Source organism: Amia ocellicauda, unplaced genomic scaffold (genome assembly GCF_036373705.1).
Source record: "Amia ocellicauda isolate fAmiCal2 unplaced genomic scaffold, fAmiCal2.hap1 HAP1_SCAFFOLD_237, whole genome shotgun sequence".
NCBI lineage: Eukaryota > Metazoa > Chordata > Actinopteri > Amiiformes > Amiidae > Amia > Amia ocellicauda.
This window is the reverse complement of record NW_027102800.1, coordinates 5001-14121: the sequence shown is the minus strand read 5'-3', so window position 1 is coordinate 14121 and position 9121 is coordinate 5001.

Below are 9121 nucleotides of genomic sequence, written 5' to 3'. Positions count from 1 at the left end.
GTCTGCTATCCAGCCCTGGAGGTCAGCTATCCAGCCCTGGAGGTCTGCTATCCAGCCCTGGAGGTCTGCCTGCCTGCCTGCCTGCCCTGGAGGTCAGCCTGCCAGCCCTGGAGGTCTGCCTGTTAGCCCTGGAGGTCTGCTATCCAGCCCTGGTAGCAGCACTGCCTGCCCTGGAGGTCTGCCTGCCTGCCCTGGAGGTCTGCCTGTTAGCCCTGGAGGTCAGCCTGTTAGCCCTGGAGGTCTGCTATCCAGCCCTGGAGGTCAGCTATCCAGCCCTGGAGGTCTGCCTGCCTGCCTGCCTGCCCTGGAGGTCAGCCTGCCAGCCCTGGAGGTCTGCCTGTTAGCCCTGGAGGTCTGCTATCCAGCCCTGGAGGTCTGCTATCCAGCCCTGGTAGCAGCACTGCCAGCCCTGGAGGTCTGCCTGTTAGCCCTGGAGGTCTGCTATCCAGCCCTGGTAGCAGCACTGCCTGCCCTGGAGGTCTGCCTGCCTGCCCTGGAGGTCTGCCTGTTAGCCCTGGAGGTCAGCCTGTTAGCCCTGGAGGTCTGCTATCCAGCCCTGGAGGTCAGCTATCCAGCCCTGGAGGTCTGCTATCCAGCCCTGGAGGTCTGCCTGCCTGCCTGCCTGCCCTGGAGGTCAGCCTGCCAGCCCTGGAGGTCTGCCTGTTAGCCCTGGAGGTCTGCTATCCAGCCCTGGTAGCAGCACTGCCTGCCCTGGAGGTCAGCCTGTTAGCCCTGGAGGACAGCCTGCCTGCCCTGGTAGCAGCACTGCCTGCCTTCCAGCCCTGGAGGTCAGCCTGCCAGCCCTGGAGGTCTGCCTTCCAGCCCTGGAGGACAGCCTGCCTGCCCTGGTAGCAGCACTGCCTGCCTTCCAGCCCTGGAGGTCTGCCTGTTAGCCCTGGAGGTCTGCTATCCAGCCCTGGTAGCAGCACTGCCTGCCCTGGAGGTCTGCCTGCCTGCCTTCCAGCCCTGGAGGTCTGCTATCCAGCCCTGGTAGCAGCACTGCCTGCCCTGGAGGTCTGCCTGCCTGCCCTGGAGGTCTGCCTGTTAGCCCTGGAGGTCAGCCTGTTAGCCCTGGAGGTCTGCTATCCAGCCCTGGAGGTCAGCTATCCAGCCCTGGAGGTCTGCTATCCAGCCCTGGAGGTCTGCCTGCCTGCCTGCCTGCCCTGGAGGTCAGCCTGCCAGCCCTGGAGGTCTGCCTGTTAGCCCTGGAGGTCTGCTATCCAGCCCTGGTAGCAGCACTGCCAGCCCTGGAGGTCTGCCTGTTAGCCCTGGAGGTCTGCCTGCCTGCCCTGGTAGCAGCACGGCCTACCTGCCTGCCTGCCCTCGAGGTCTGCCTGCCTGCCTGCCCTGGAGGTCAGCCTTCCAGCCCTGGCAGCAGCACGGCCTACCTGCCTGCCAGCCTGCCCTCCCCAGCCACACAGCCCTGCCTGCCTGCCTGCCAGCCCTGGAGGTCTCCCTGCCAGCCCTGGAGGTCTGCCTGCCTGCCTGCCTGCCTGCCTGCCTGCCCTGGAGGTCTGCCATCCTGCCTTCCAGCCCTGGAGGTCAGCCTGCCAGCCCTGGAGGTCAGCCTGTTAGCCCTGGAGGTCTGCCTGCCTGCCTGCCTGCCTGCCCTGGAGGTCAGCCTGCCAGCCCTGGAGGTCTGCCTGCCTGCCTGCCTGCCCTGGAGGTCAGCCTGCCAGCCCTGGCAGCAGCACGGCCTACCTGCCTGCCTGCCCTGGAGGTCTGCCTGCCTGCCTGCCCTGGAGGTCAGCCTTCCAGCCCTGGCAGCAGCACGGCCTACCTGCCTGCCAGCCTGCCCTCCCCAGCCACACAGCCCTGCCTGCCTGCCTGCCAGCCCTGGAGGTCTCCCTGCCAGCCCTGGAGGTCTGCCTGCCTGCCTGCCTGCCTGCCTGCCTGCCCTGGAGGTCTGCCATCCTGCCTTCCAGCCCTGGAGGTCAGCCTGCCAGCCCTGGAGGTCAGCCTGTTAGCCCTGGAGGTCTGCCTGCCTGCCTGCCTGCCTGCCCTGGAGGTCAGCCTGCCAGCCCTGGAGGTCTGCCTGCCTGCCTGCCTGCCCTGGAGGTCAGCCTGCCAGCCCTGGCAGCAGCACGGCCTACCTGCCTGCCTGCCCTGGAGGTCTGCCTGCCTGCCTGCCCTGGAGGTCAGCCTTCCAGCCCTGGCAGCAGCACGGCCTACCTGCCTGCCAGCCTGCCCTCCCCAGCCACACAGCCCTGCCTGCCTGCCTGCCAGCCCTGGAGGTCTCCCTGCCAGCCCTGGAGGTCTGCCTGCCTGCCTGCCTGCCTGCCTGCCTGCCCTGGAGGTCTGCCATCCTGCCTTCCAGCCCTGGAGGTCAGCCTGCCAGCCCTGGAGGTCAGCCTGTTAGCCCTGGAGGTCTGCCTGCCTGCCTGCCTGCCTGCCCTGGAGGTCTGCCTGCCTGCCTGCCCCGGAGGTCAGCCCCAGGCAGCCGGGTGGCCTGCCTGCTGCTGCTAGGCCGCTGCCCCGAGCCGCCGACCCCATCGACAGGAACACGAGAGAGTTTACAAGCGAGAGGAGGCCACATATTCGACACCTTTCGTGCTCGTTTTAGTCTCCAGTCTGTTTTGACGTGTGTTATTCTGAATCTGCTGCTTTAACTCAAGGGATTCTGTCGCGATTGATGCCTTGTCCTTCGCTGTATGTTTGCACTGGTGTTGTAAGTCGCCCTCTGTAAGATCATCATTTATTATCTGCCAAGAAATAAAGATCATCATAATGTTCCCCAACTTTCAGCTTCTGGGGAGTTTGTTCCAGAGTGTGACGACTCTCTCTCTGTCACCATCTCTCTCTCTATCTCCATCTCTCTATCACCATCTCTCTCTCTATCTCCATCTCTCTATCACCATCTCTCTCTCTATCTCTATCTCTCTATCACCATCTCTCTCTCCATCTCCATCTCTCTCTCTATCTCCATCTCTCTCTATCTCCATCTCTATCTCCATCTCTCTATCTCCACCTCTCTCTCCCTCTCCACCTCTCTCTCTCTCTATCTCTCCCTCTCTCTCACTGTGTGTGTGTGTGTGTGTGTGTGTGTGTGTGTGTGTGTGTGTGTGTGTGTGTGTGTGTACAGCAGTGTCCCTAGACGAGAGAGAGATCCCTAGACGGGGAAATTACTTTCAAACTGCAGTACCGAAATGTGTCCGTTAGATGGCAGCATGCACCAAGGAATGAAGGAAAGTGCAAAACAAAATGAAAAGGCACATCGCCTGGGCGAAAAATAATCGTAACAAATCAACGGGGGCATTTCTCCGAAAACTAACACCGGGGCAGTGCTCAGGGGGGTCCCACCTCGTGGCCACCCGGTTTGGGGGGCGATCGGGGCCGGTTCCGAAAATCGCTAAATCTCCCATAGCCAGCCCACGCTCCATCCGATAGAGCAATGCCGGGCGGCCGGCCGGCAACTACGGATCATAAGAAATCAACGGGGGCATTTCTCCGAAAACTAACACCGGGGCAGTGCTCAGGGGGGTCCCACCTCGTGGCCACCCGGTTTGGGGGGCGATCGGGGCCGGTTCCGAAAATCGCTAAATCTCCCATAGCCAGCCCACGCTCCATCCGATAGAGCAATGCCGGGCGGCCGGCCGGCAACTACGGATCATAAGAAATCAACGGGGGCATTTCTCCGAAAACTAACACCGGGGCAGTGCTCAGGGGGGTCCCACCTCGTGGCCACCCGGTTTGGGGGGCCATCGGGGCCGGCTGAAGAATCGCCCATACTCTGCCATAGGCAGCCCACGGTCCATCCGATCAGAGCAATGCCGGGCGGCCGGCAACCTATGGATCATAACACATCAACGGAGGCATGATAAGAGCATCTTTTATTATCTGCCAAGAAATATAGACCATCACAATGTTCCCCAACTTTCAGCTTCTACCACATCGCTGGGGAGTTTATTCCACTGTGTGACTACTCTCTCTCTATCTCTCTCTCTCTCTCTCTCTCTCTCTCTCTCTCTCTCTCTGTGTGTGTGTGTGTGTGTGTGTGTGTGTGTGTGTGTGTGTGTGTGTGTGTGTGTGTGTGTGTGTGTGTGTACAGCAGTGTCTCCGGTTTTCCTTTTGGAATGCCTTGAAGCCGGGGGGGCTTTGCACTCATGAGAACATAGGGTGTCCTTGCCCTCCTTTCGCAGCCCAGGGCATTGAGAGATCCCTAGACGGGGAAATTACTTTCAAACTGCAGTACCGAAATGTGTCCGTTAGATGGTAGCATGCACCAAGGAATGAAGGAAAGTGCAAAACAAAATGAAAAGGCACATCGCCTGGGCGAAAAATAATCGTAACAAATCAACGGGGGCATTTCTCCGAAAACTAACACCGGGGCAGTGCTCAGGGGGGTCCCACCTCGTGGCCACCCGGTTTGGGGGGCGATCGGGGCCGGTTCCGAAAATCGCTAAATCTCCCATAGCCAGCCCACGCTCCATCCGATAGAGCAATGCCGGGCGGCCGGCCGGCAACTACGGATCATAACAAATCAACGGGGGCATTTCTCCGAAAACTAACACCGGGGCAGTGCTCAGGGGGGTCCCACCTCGTGGCCACCCGGTTTGGGGGGCGATCGGGGCCGGTTCCGAAAATCGCTAAATCTCCCATAGCCAGCACACGCTCCATCCGATAGAGCAATGCCGGGCGGCCGGCCGGCAACTACGGATCATAAGAAATCAACGGGGGCATTTCTCCGAAAACTAACACCGGGGCAGTGCTCAGGGGGGTCCCACCTCGTGGCCACCCGGTTTGGGGGGCGATCGGGGCCGGTTCCGAAAATCGCTAAATCTCCCATAGCCAGCCCACGCTCCATCCGATAGAGCAATGCCGGGCGGCCGGCCGGCAACTACGGATCATAACAAATCAACGGGGGCATTTCTCGGAAAACTAACACCGGGGCAGTGCTCAGGGGGGTCCCACCTCGTGGCCACCCGGTTTGGGGGGCCATCGGGGCCGGTTCCGAAAATCGCTAAATCTCCCATAGCCAGCCCACGCTCCATCCGATAGAGCAATGCCGGGCGGCCGGCCGGCAACTACGGATCATAACAAATCAACGGGGGCAGTTCTCCAGAAACTAACACCGGGGCAGTGCTCAGGAGGCTCCCAGCTATCAGCCACCCTATCCCGGGACCGATGGGAGCACTTTAAAATTTTCGAGTCAGGGGACCAGACGGCCGAGTGAAAAACTTTGAAAAATATTCTATCTCCTCACTCCCATTGACTTTGCATTAGGGCGACCAGGCGGCCGGCGGAAAAAAAATCATAACAAATCAACGGGGGCATTTCTCCAGAAACTAACACCGGGGCTGTGCTCAGGGGGCTCCCAGCTATCAGCCACCCTACCCTGGGACCGATGGGAGCACTTTAAAATTTTCGAGTCAGGGGACCAGACGGCCGAGTGAAAAACTTTGAAAAATATTCTATCTCCTCACTCCCATTGACTTTGCATTAGGGCGACCAGGCGGCCGGCGGAAAAAAAATCATAACAAATCAACGGGGGCATTTCTCCAGAAACTAACACCGGGGCAGTGCTCAGGGGGCTCCCAGCTATCAGCCACCCTACCCTGGGACCGATGGGAGCACTTTAAAATTTTCGAGTCAGGGGACCAGACGGCCGAGTGAAAAACTTTGAAAAATATTCTATCTCCTCACTCCCATTGACTTTGCATTAGGGCGACCAGGCGGCCGGCGGAAAAAAAATCATAACAAATCAACGGGGGCATTTCTCCAGAAACTAACACCGGGGCTGTGCTCAGGGGGCTCCCAGCTATCAGCCACCCTACCCTGGGACCGATGGGAGCACTTTAAAATTTTCGAGTCAGGGGACCAGACGGCCGAGTGAAAAACTTTGAAAAATATTCTATCTCCTCACTCCCATTGACTTTGCATTAGGGCGACCAGGCGGCCGGCGGAAAAAAAATCATAACAAATCAACGGGGGCATTTCTCCAGAAACTAACACCGGGGCAGTGCTCAGGGGGCTCCCAGCTATCAGCCACCCTACCCTGGGACCGATGGGAGCACTTTAAAATTTTCGAGTCAGGGGACCAGACGGCCGAGTGAAAAACTTTGAAAAATATTCTATATCCTCACTCCCATTGACTTTGCATTAGGGCGACCAGGCGGCCGGCGGAAAAAAAATCATAACAAATCAACGGGGGCATTTCTCCAGAAACTAACACCGGGGCAGTGCTCAGGGGGCTCCCAGCTATCAGCCACCCTACCCTGGGACCGATGGGAGCACTTTAAAATTTTCGAGTCAGGGGACCAGACGGCCGAGTGAAAAACTTTGAAAAATATTCTATCTCCTCACTCCCATTGACTTTGCATTAGGGCGACCAGGCGGCCGGCGGAAAAAAAATCATAACAAATCAACGGGGGCATTTCTCCAGAAACTAACACCGGGGCTGTGCTCAGGGGGCTCCCAGCTATCAGCCACCCTACCCTGGGACCGATGGGAGCACTTTAAAATTTTCGAGTCAGGGGACCAGACGGCCGAGTGAAAAACTTTGAAAAATATTCTATCTCCTCACTCCCATTGACTTTGCATTAGGGCGACCAGGCGGCCGGCGGAAAAAAAATCATAACAAATCAACGGGGGCATTTCTCCAGAAACTAACACCGGGGCAGTGCTCAGGGGGCTCCCAGCTATCAGCCACCCTACCCTGGGACCGATGGGAGCACTTTAAAATTTTCGAGTCAGGGGACCAGACGGCCGAGTGAAAAACTTTGAAAAATATTCTATCTCCTCACTCCCATTGACTTTGCATTAGGGCGACCAGGCGGCCGGCGGAAAAAAAATCATAACAAATCAACGGGGGCATTTCTCCAGAAACTAACACCGGGGCTGTGCTCAGGGGGCTCCCAGCTATCAGCCACCCTACCCTGGGACCGATGGGAGCACTTTAAAATTTTCGAGTCAGGGGACCAGACGGCCGAGTGAAAAACTTTGAAAAATATTCTATCTCCTCACTCCCATTGACTTTGCATTAGGGCGACCAGGCGGCCGGCGGAAAAAAAATCATAACAAATCAACGGGGGCATTTCTCCAGAAACTAACACCGGGGCTGTGCTCAGGGGGCTCCCAGCTATCAGCCACCCTACCCTGGGACCGATGGGAGCACTTTAAAATTTTCGAGTCAGGGGACCAGACGGCCGAGTGAAAAACTTTGAAAAATATTCTATCTCCTCACTCCCATTGACTTTGCATTAGGGCGACCAGGCGGCCGGCGGAAAAAAAATCATAACAAATCAACGGGGGCATTTCTCCAGAAACTAACACCGGGGCAGTGCTCAGGGGGCTCCCAGCTATCAGCCACCCTACCCTGGGACCGATGGGAGCACTTTAAAATTTTCGAGTCAGGGGACCAGACGGCCGAGTGAAAAACTTTGAAAAATATTCTATCTCCTCACTCCCATTGACTTTGCATTAGGGCGACCAGGCGGCCGGCGGAAAAAAAATCATAACAAATCAACGGGGGCATTTCTCCAGAAACTAACACCGGGGCTGTGCTCAGGGGGCTCCCAGCTATCAGCCCCCCGGGTCTGGGGGCATTGTTTTTCTTTTTAATCATTTTGAGCATTTCCCCCAGTTTAGAGATGTGTGCCCCTAGACAACCCATTGAGAATAACTATGAAATGTTCTGAAGTTTTGATTTTCAAATGTCGGTGAAAATTGAAAAACGTCATATATTCTTCAAAGGAAGCATGGGGCGATGGTAGGGAGAGTCCCCGCAGCGTGCCTCGGCGGCGATGGGAGCGTTTTCGATGTCCCCGTCCCCCCCCCATAGGGATAGAAGGGGAGTTAGGTGACCAGGCGTCCCGGGTCCCAAAAATCGAAAAATTAATATAGAATGCTTTTTAATCCATAAATAAAGTAGGGGGCAGTCCTGGTGAGAGTCCCAGCCACAGCCCCAGTGTGTTTTGGAGTCGTTTGTGGCCGGGTGAAAAACTTTGAAAAATTTTCTATCTCCTCACTCCCATTGACTTTACATTAGGGCGACCAGGCGGCCGGCGGAAAAAAAATCATAACAAATCAACGGAGGCATTTCTCCGAAAACTAACACCGGGGCAGTGCTCAGGGGGCTCCCAGCTATCAGCCACCCTATCCCGGGACCGATGGGAGCACTTTAAAATTTTCGAGTTAGGGGACCAGGCGGCCGAGTGAAAAACTTTGAAAAATTTTCTATCTCCTCACTCCCATTGACTTTGCATTAGGGCGACCAGGCGGCCGGCGGAAAAAAAATCATAACAAATCAACGGGGGCATTTCTCCGAAAACTAACACCGGGGCAGTGCTCAGGGGGCTCCCAGCTATCAGCCACCCTATCCCGGGACCGATGGGAGCACTTTAAAATTTTCGAGTTAGGGGACCAGGCGGCCGAGTGAAAAACTTAGAAAAATTTTCTATCTCCCCTAGGTGACCAGGCAGCCGGAGCTGATTTTTCTGACCCCTAAAACAATTATTAAAAGGTATTTTTTCGCCAAACTAAGACTTTTAAAATTCAAATAGGATGATTATCTACTGCCCCAGTGGGTTTTTGAACCATTTTAAGCCTTTTTGACAGTTTTCATTTTTCCCCCATTGACTTCAATGGGAGTTAGGTGACCAGTCCTCCGACTTTTGAACCTCTCCTGGGGGGGCTGTGAGCCCCCGATTTCTTTGCAAAGCACGTCATTCGATTCGTCTCAGTCCCCTCTATATACCCCGTGTGTTTGTTTTCTCGAAAAACCCCCGGAACACGGTTTTTTAGGGGGGGGGTGGGGGGGGGGTACTTCGGAGCCATTTGGGGGGGGGTAAACGACATTTCCCGAAATTAATTTTAACACAGCCTTCCTCAGAATCGCTTTTCCAACAAAATCCTTTTTATTTCGAGTCTCTACGATGTTCCTAAGTGGTCGAAACCACTTTTGGACAGTTTTTACACCAAACGGCTCGGGCGCACAGCGGGCCGTGTGCCGATGGGCGGTTCTCGCGGGTCTGAGGCGGGGCTAGGCTGCTCGCGGCGGGCATGGGAGTGCCGTGTGCAGCCGCCACAGTGTTCCAGGCTGTCAGCATTTCTCTACGGTGCCGGGGGAAATACAGGAACTGGGTTTTTGAAGACACTTAGTGCAATGAGAGAGGTCAAAACT